General features: G+C 44.6%; 1 long non-coding RNA gene across 1 annotated transcript; it reads right to left on the reverse strand.

The window, feature by feature from the left end:
- Window positions 1-736: 736 nt before the first annotated feature.
- LOC139435634 (uncharacterized) lies at window positions 737-1849 on the reverse strand. Its single transcript, XR_011644852.1, has 3 exons — window positions 1806-1849; window positions 1502-1552; window positions 737-1192 (listed from the first exon to the last, which is right to left on the reverse strand). It is a non-coding gene; the product is annotated as an uncharacterized lncRNA (long non-coding RNA).
- Between the last annotated feature and the right edge of the window lie 7961 nt (window positions 1850-9810).

A 9810-nucleotide genomic window follows, 5' to 3' on the forward strand; every position in this document is an offset into this window, starting at 1 on the left:
CTGTAGGGATTGTGGGTGTTGCACTTCGTAATTACATTCTATGGTATGCTTATGACATTGATGCCAACATACATGGGACTAGGGGAGACCTTCCTGTTGTTTGCATTGTCACTGATAAATGACGGCGTAGTATTCATTGTCAAGATTTTGTGTTTTTAAACTTGGGACTCTTTTCAGACTGCTCCGGCTTGGGAAAAGATTTGAGCCTTAATGTGTAATGTTTTCTGTATTGTATGGTAAGCTTATCCTTTCATTTGATAGTCCCATTTGGATGTGATAGCTAACATGTTCAGTAAGCAGTAGACAAAAGAAGTGAAAATATGAATGTAATTTATTTTCAATATTTACATAAATACATAATTATTTTAACAAATAAAATAACAAAAAACATCATAACAAATACAAAATAAAAGGTTTGACAGACAGCCATGCCCAGCATGGGCCTGGAGAGCTGCAGAGTCCATTGGGAGAAGAGGGGGGGGGGTGGGATGTGGGGAAGAGGAAGAGCAGCCATGTTAACAGTGTTATGGCTACAGATGTAATAGCTAACTCAATATTAGCCATGACAGTCTGGGCTTAGCAAGGGCCTTAGAATACATACTCTAAAGGCCAAATCCAAAAACAGTGATACTGACATGTTAGCAGTTCACAGTCTTTGGAGGTGGTCTTTCAGGCAATTGGCTAGTGACTTTACAAAAAATATCATTTCCCCTCGGGGTGAAATGAACTCCATCTCGCAAAAACAGCCCAGGACTGTCATGTCTAATGTTGGAGTGGTCAACAATGGCACCATTTAGGCTATGAACAAAAGTAGCCATAACACTGTTAACAAACTTCCGGGCCTTGTCAATTTTGACAGGATTTGCACCAGCCCTCCACCGGCGCCTCTGGGAGAGCATGATCTTCATGCCAGGGTGCCGATGGTGAAGCTGGTGCAGGTCCTCCTTCACCTGGTTCAGCAACTGAACACTGGGCACATCCCCCAAGTCATTGCCGCCACAGTGGATGAGGAGGACATCCGGGACTGCTCTTCCTCGCAGGGAGTAGGAAAAGAAAGGGAGGACACCTCTCCAGCGCAGTCCACCCCAACCGAACCAGCACACCCTCAGGTCGAGGCCAAGGTTGCTGCTGATGGTCTCTGTAGCTCTCTGGGCTCCACGCCGGACATAGCTCCCGATTATCCATACAGTCACTATGGGAGGAAAATAAATGAGAGTAACAAATGCTTCAGATCATGAGGAATATCAAATTAAGGGTTGCTCATTTTGTTCCTTTGACAATAACATACAACATAACTATGAAATCACACCTGTATGGTTAAAAGTAACAAGAGAGCAACACCTCAAAAAACAGATTAACAGCACACAGTTTATATATATAATATATTTGTATACTGTGTGCTGTTTATCTACAATTGTGCACACATGTATATGTATAGTATGTTTGTGTGTAATGTCAACTATCTGAAGTCATGTAAAGTAAGCCAGGACCATCAACTTACAGGTTGTGCAGTTTGGCGTGGAGGAGGTTGCCATCTTCTTTTTTCTTAATGCTGAAATAAATAAAAATGGTTTAATCAATATAAAAGCACCTTTCTTTTTCTACAGTCATATTTCATTAATCACATTTAATTCACGCAACACTGGCCATATCTCTGCTAGTTTACAAAGTTTAGTTACAAATGACATTTATATTTGAAAAATGGTGAAGCACTTAAAAAACAATTGTATAGTGTAGGTTCAAGAACATTTAAATCAACATTTAAATCAAAAGGACAAGTTTTATAAAGTTACAGCGTATCTTACCTTCAGAATATGCCGGGAACGAGGAGCAGTGACCGCAAGCTGGGTTGTTAGCATAGGTTGTTAGCTTATTACTGAGAGCATGTTAGCTTAGCTTCTTAGCCTGAGCTAGGTCTGGAGCGTCACGCTCGGTGGCAGCAGGTCCCGCCCTGTCCCGCCTCCGCTCCGCCTCCGCTCCGCCTCAGCACCGCCTCTTTGCCCTTATTTGGAGCAGGCGGGAGAAGGCGGGAGTTAGACTCTGACGTCACTGTCGAGCCGTTAGGGGCCGACTCCGCCTACTAAGGGCTTCACGGCAACTCTGCAGAATCCTATGGGTGACGTCACGGACCCTACGTCCATTTATATATACAGTCTATGGTTGGTGCACAGACTCAGACAGAGTCTCTTGGCAACACGATCCTCCAATCAGCATTCGGCCGGCCTGTGGAAGTCCCTCCCTACTCTGGCACCATCATACGTAATTTGTTTTCGCTAACGTTTCTACAGAAAAAGTGAAATCTTCATAAGGCTGCTTCCTAGCTGTGTGTGGGAGCGGAGCTCACACAAAGCTCAAGGCCGGAGTGATGTCCTGTTTATGAATAATTCTTTGTATTCTTCCAGTTTCTGCACCTGACCTTGCTACTCTGTATTGCAGGCTAAATAAGTCTATTTATTCCAAAGTCACAGCCACATAAAATGAGGACAATAAGCTTATAATGTAATAATAAGAATCAGTCTTTCTAATGTTATATACAAATAGCCTCCACAAATCCCTCCTTTCACACCTTTAAATGTGTCTGCAGTGGGGTTTGAACCTGTGATCCCCAGACCAAGGCTCTATCCACTGTGCCAAAGCTGGGGAACAATAGTCTTGCAAGGGGGGGAAGAAGGGAGAAGAAGGGGGAAGAAGGGGAAAGAAGAAAAAGGAAGAAAAAAAGAGGAGAAAAAACTATTCTCCTGTTCCCAATTTCCCTTCTGTAGTATTTAAAAGTGTTTATATAGTAGTATTTCAAAAAAAGTATGTATTTGTTTATTTCTTGAGGCGGAAAACACATCCACAAGATTGCAGGATTGTGGACCATTACATTAATATCAACATAAGGCAGGGGTTCCCAATAGCCCCCCCAAATGACTCCTGTTGGAAGTTGCCCCCCCCCCCACACACACACACACACACACACACACACACACACACACACACACACACACACACACACACACACACACACACACACACACACACACACACACACACACACACACACACACACACACACACACACACACACACACACACACACACACACACACACACACACACACACACACACACACACACACAAGGGGGTGGGGTGGCAACAGGGGACATTAAAGTTTCAAAGTCTCAAAATGCTACTGTCATAAACTGGATGAATGTGAGCACTATTGGAGTGACTTTGATGGATATTGGATTCCCGCTGTATGAAGAAATTAAAGGACGGCGCGGAAGTGGAAACAATTCACAAAGGGATGAAACTGTTTAAAGCACATGCTCAAAGTAAGCCGGATTTTGCCTTTGTGTTTATGTGGATTCAAAAGTCGTAAGTAATCTACAAAATGGAGGAGACCGATCTGATCGGAGCAACTGTGACAAATAATCCAACTGAAACCGGCATGGACAATGACTGTTTTAAAAATGCGCTTATCCAGAAAAGCCCGGTTTAGACACTTTACGAAAGAAAAGAAACATTTCTACTAAAGAAAGAATTATACATTTCTGTCTTTTTATGCCTTTATTAGCTACTAACTTGAATTTTTATTAAAATTAATTAATCAATTATTTTTTATATTTTATCGTAATGTAGAGACAAGGCCTTTAGTGACAATCATGTATTGCGTTACAATTATATATAAAAAATAAAAGTCTAAATATATTTGGCCTCAAATCATCTGAGGCCTGGCGCCCCCCCTGCGATCTTTGGCGCCCCCCCAAGGGGGTGCGCCCCCCAGGTTGGGAACCACTGAACTAAGGTATAGGTTTTATAATTGTTTTTGGCTTTCGAACAGGTGAACGAAAAAGTATAGACATTCTAATAATAGCACTCCACTACAATTATTGGACAGACACTAGGTATACTTGAAAAAGCCAAACCTTTATTTTGCATTAGTTAAACATAATAACATTTAAAACAGTAGTAAAACGGTATAATGCTCTTGAATAGAAGATACAAATTACTATATAGAATGTATACATAAGATATATATACACATAAGACATAACTATACAACTGTAAACCAAACGATATACTGTACATAATTAAGTGTCAATGCCTATGGGGGCGGATATACGTTTCACTTTTTGTTTCTCATGTCCTTCAGCCACTGCTCCTTTGGCAAAGCCTCAACCAAGGGGCAGTAAACAACTCCCTTGTACTGGCTGTGTCCAGTTTCCGCTGTGCGAAACTTCCCACACTTTTTGCACGTGTTGTGCACAACCTTGCGGGTCAGCTTTCGGGTGGTTGGAGCAGGAATAGGAGCAGAAGCAGGAGCAGGAAGAACAGAGGAGAGGCTGGCATTCGGAGCCTGTGGAGCAGCAACCTGGACCGGCACCTGTGAGGTCACTGGATTACCAATCCAGGAGGTGAAGCAGGGAAGAGCTGTCGCTGCAGCACCATCTGAGGGCCAGAGGGTGGAGCAGGGAATAGCTGCAGCACCATCTGAGGGCCAGAGGGTGGAGCAGGGAATAGCTGCCGCACCATCTGAGGGCCAGAGGGTGGAGCAGGGAATAGCTGCCGCACCATCTGAGGGCCAGAGGGTGGAGCAGGGAGTAGCTGCCGCACCATCTGAGGGCCAGAGGGTGGAGCAGGGAGTAGCTGCCGCACCATCTGAGGGCCAGAGGGTGGAGCAGGGAATAGCTGCCGCACCATCTGAGGGCCAGAGGGTGGAGCAGGGAATAGCTGCCGCACCATCTGAGGGCCAGAGGGTGGAGCAGGGAATAGCTGCCGCACCATCTGAGGGCCAGAGGGTGGAGCAGGGAATAGCTGCCGCACCATCTGAGGGCCAGAGGGTGGAGCAGGGAATAGCTGCAGCTGGGGACGCAGCTTTACAGTTGCCGGTGTTGCTGTTGTGGGCGAGGCCTTCCTCTTTACCTTTGCCTGGCCAACGGTGCTACTTGGAAGGATGTAATGGTAAGCAACACCTGGCTGGGGGGCTGCTTATTGGGGGCGAACATTGGCAGGGGAAGAGGGTCAGATGCCACAGACAGGCGGCTAGGCAAGACCAGCCCCTGCAACACCACTGCATTGTCTTCCCTGTTAACCCTCTTATTGTGCCACTGCACCGGGTGGTGTGGCTCACGTCCACCAGCTGCAGGGTGGGCTGCTGCATCACTGTCCCATTGGACAGAATGCGGCGCCTGATTTTCCTGTAGTCCTCCAGGATGAGATCCCATCTTGACACTGTGCCAGTCCCCCTCTTCCTGGGACTACGGTGGATTACACAGAGCCTGACAAAGATTGCCTCAATCAGGCGGCAGCAATCTGGCCACTGTGCAAGTGGGGCAGTGGTGGTGAGAGCATGCCTCTTCAAACTCTCCACCCCTGGAGTGAACTCCTGCTTCTTCTTAGGAGACCTGAACCGCCCTGTGTCCAGCCTGCTCTGATATCTGGCAGCAAAAACCACTCTTTGCTTATCATAGTCCAGCAGGTTCTGCCACAGAGCACAATGAACAATGTTGCTAACCTGAGAGAGGGAGAACACAGCACATAAGACACGAATATCTCAAAGTGTGAACTTGGATATGCACAGAGGAAAAGCAGCTTGACTGTTCATGATCCTGACCTGCTGGTTTGTTAGGACCATAGTCAGCTGGTTCCTCAGCTCCACCAGACACTCTGCCAAGCTGTCCACTCGGTCCATGCCTGCCATGCCAGAGTCATCCACAGCCTGCCAACATATAGAAAAGAGAAAAATAATGTGAGGACAGTGAAAAAGGACAACCACATACAACCACAGCTAAAACACATAATTGCATAATGATTTATATACCCCAGACTCATCAGGAGACGCAGAATCAAGTGCTGAAGAGACACCTGGCTGAGGCATGGAGGCTGGAGCCTGGGAGGAGGCAGAAGGTCGAGAGGCGGCAGCGGACAGGGAGGGCAGAGAGGGAGCAACAGTTAGAGAAGAGGCACAAGGGTGCAAGGAGTCAGCAGCATGGGCGGATGCCGCAGCTTGCTCGGACGCAGCAGCCAGGGAGGAGGAAGCAACTAGGGAGGAGGCAGCAACCAGGGAGGAGGCAGCAGGCTGGGAGGAGGCAGCAGGCTGGGAGGAGGAGAGTGTTGCAGAGGGACAAGGCAAGGAGGAGATGGAGATCCCTGGGTCATCAAGGAGGAGGATTGGGACTGTGGGCTCCTCAAAGCCCTCATCTTCCTCTTCTTCCTCACCTTCATCCACATCCTCCAACATGTTCTCAGTCTCCTCGGAATCAGGGATGATTCGAAGAGGCCGTCCAGTCTGACTGAGCAAGTAGTCAACACCAAGCAGCTCTCCTGTAAATAATCATCAGATGGCAATGATAGTTGTTTAACTTAGTAAATTCACAAAAACCTTAAACCAAAAGTGTAATGAAGCCAGATATCAATTATACATACCAGTGTATTTGGCAGGCGGCCTGAAGGTCGGCACAAATGCTCGGCCAAACACCTGTTGGTGTTGACACAGTGGGCCACATCCCCAGCGTATGTCAGCAGTGATGCCTGCTTGCTGGTCACCGCAGCAGCCCAAATAGAATAAATGTTTCACAAATCTGAAACTGTGTTATAAAGAATCTTTAGCCTCTGTGGGATGATCCAGTCCAGATTTGATGAGTCGAGGTCTAGTGGTTTTAGATCAGGACCTGGTCTAATGTGGTCTACATGTTAAAAAAAGCACTGAAATCTCCCTTGTTTGTATTTTCACAAATAGAATAAAGGTTTCACAAATCTGAAACTGTGTTATAAATAATCTTTAGACCCTCTGGGATAATCCAGTCCAGATTTGATGAGTCTAGGTCTAATGGTTTCAGATCCGGACCTGGTCTAATGTGGTCAGGATGCGAAAAAAGCACTGAAATCTCCATTTTTTGTATTTTACAAATAGAATTAAGGTTTCACAAATCTCAAACTGGGTTATAAATAATCTTTAGACTCTCTGGGATAATCCAGTCCAAATGAATCGGCTATGCAGCGATATAAGAGGTTCAAACACGGAGGATTGTTCGCTCAGCGCTATAAATTAAATGTCCCTTAACTTTCCCCTTTACTGCCGAATCGGATGCTCTGAATCGGAAGCCAACTTCAGCGTCGTACTAAATGGAGTCTCTGAGAAGTTTCAAATGGGTACTTTAATTAATAAAAAGGTGCGGTAATGTTACAAGCAGAAGATTGTTCAGTGAGGAGAGAAAGGCTGCAGCTTTCTCTCGCAGTGGTCGGCCGAGTAGAAGAGAACCCACAAGCATTCGTCCTTCCCACTTGCTGGCTGTTTGCTCCTCCTCGCTGGGGGCTGTGGTGACTTAGGATACTTCCCCCTCGGTCTTCTGTTTCCGATATTGCGTTAAACGGAGGATTTCGACATTTTACATTCATTGCTTACATCCACATGCCTTTTCTCCTCCTTATCTCTTTCATAACTTTATATGTAATAGATGTTAACGGCGTCAATAGCCACTTTAATGATACTAAGGCCCATTCCCAAACCGCCCCCTACACCCTACCCCTCCGTTTATGCGTTCACGCGAAGGGTCCGCCATATTGAGGGCTGGTCCAAAGCAATCAGGGCGGAGGCGTAGTGGGTTATAAAAGCCTCCGACAGCGAGTTTGCATGGATGCAGGCTTGATAATCTCACTCCACAAGTGTGCAACCGTTTTTCCAACACACTCTCACTCCCTAAGCGTCCAATAGCGACGTTTGGTCAGTGTCCGTGGCGTCCAATTGTGACGCTCCTAGGCTCCTTCAGCGTCATAAAGGGACGCAAATAGCTTTCAACTGATTGCAATGTATTCCCATCTGCGTCGGGATTTGACGCTCATGGAAGCACGGCATTCGTTTATGCCGGTAGGCAGAAGACACTACACTACCCAGAATCCCCAGCTATCATTTGGCCTACACCATGTGCTCTGTTTGACAAACCCCGTTTTTTTCACCATTCATTCCGATGGCTGGCGTCTATGTCACGTGATCTTCAAATTTCTCCCTGCAGAAAAAGAAAACATGGCCGAAATTCGTTTTATTCTCGGTGGAAAATGCCTATTTTAAAGTTAGTTTGGCCATTAAAATGCGTTTTGATGTCATTTGATGCGAGAAATATGAGTTGTTATTTCAGATTATGTGTGCAGTGGATGTACATGATCTTTAGTTTGCTAGTTATTACGAAGATTACTTCAGGAAATCGCGACGTTTTCATTGTTACCAAGGTGGTTGCTAGGGACGCTGCTATCGATATTATTTCTGTTATGTTGTGTAACTGTTTAATGGTGTTATCTTTATTGCTACCCCCTTCCCCGTCAATGTATAGTGTTGGTCCACAGCCTAAACATATTAGTTTAACAAAATCCGCATCTAAAGATACGTTATTTCCCCCCTGTGCAATTCCAGTCTCACATCTCACAGCACATCGTCATTAACAAATACCGGAAACAGACCAAAATAATAATAATACCTTATTCCGAGTGTGCTTGCTTTTCTCTTTGAAAGTCATCACATAACGGCATTGTAATACACGGTTCGGCTGCATTACATATTACATATCTGCCGTAGTTCTGTATTTATAGAGCCCTGATGAGAAGACAAACATGAGGAACTGATAACGTGACGTGGATCATAAATATATCAGCCATTAAACAACATCTTACATTTCTTTTCACACAATACGTCTCCTTGTCAACACTAATTGGGCTCACTTTTATATTTGATCCAGTTGGTAGATAGGCTGTATTTACACCATAAAGGTGCACAGCTGATATAAAGGGACACCTGGTGGTTAAAGCATGTTATTGAATTTCAATATTTTTATTATTAGATATTAATACGATCCCTATAAAGTATATTCATTACTCGTTATTCTCTACTAATTGTTAATTAAAGACTGTATGTAATGACTATTTTGCACATCCCTTTCAAGATTTCAAGATTTTCTAAGGTTTATTGACATATCATATAGGCCTACACAACTGTGGTGTAGTTCTGCACTGAATGAAAAACTTGGGTTGCAGGTTCCTCAATAGTGCATTCCAAGACCTCCAGCCTCCAGCAATGTTAACTATGTTGAAGCACTTATTTTAACTGATATTATACATAATGTATTATACTCTTATAAGATGTATGTAGATATTTCATCTCCGGCCTTGTCAGGTATTGAACAATCAATAAATAAAGAACACAGAATTGTTGAATATAAAACACAGAATTTATGTGATTATACTAAATGATTTTCAAATAAACACAACTGCATATTTAACTGTTACACATGCTGATGTAACGCAAATGTTCCAACTTTGGATCAATAAAGTATATCTTATCTTAAGCTGATCGATGGCTACTGCCATGTTTGCAAAATGTGCCTCTGAACCTTGACAAGTGCATGTTTCAGGCTTATCAATTAATGTAATGTTATCGCAGGGGTCACACACATAAGACCAGCTGTTAAATAAAGCTCTTCTGACCTTAGCTGGCATGTGGGTATATATATTAATACTGCCCATAATGGGCACCATTTATTAATTATATGTTTTAAATGTGAGTGTTTCCTGTCCCCTAAACCTCCAGGGATGTACACAGTTTAATACTGGCAACTTCTTATTATGGGAAATACGAAAACGTCTTTTAAAACTACAACTCCCAGTTGAGACGTGCCATAGAGAACATGTTGCGAAACAGAATAGCCAGCATGTGTAGTTCTGGGGACGGGGTGGGGGAGGGGGGACGCGGTGGACCCGTTCAAATCCAGTTTTGGACAGTCTGCCGTGGTTCCATCCCATTTCAAGTGCTGTTCGAGGCTCGGTAACCCTCGGAG

This window comes from Pseudochaenichthys georgianus, chromosome 17, assembly GCF_902827115.2.
Source record: "Pseudochaenichthys georgianus chromosome 17, fPseGeo1.2, whole genome shotgun sequence".
In the NCBI taxonomy this organism is placed as follows: domain Eukaryota; kingdom Metazoa; phylum Chordata; class Actinopteri; order Perciformes; family Channichthyidae; genus Pseudochaenichthys; species Pseudochaenichthys georgianus.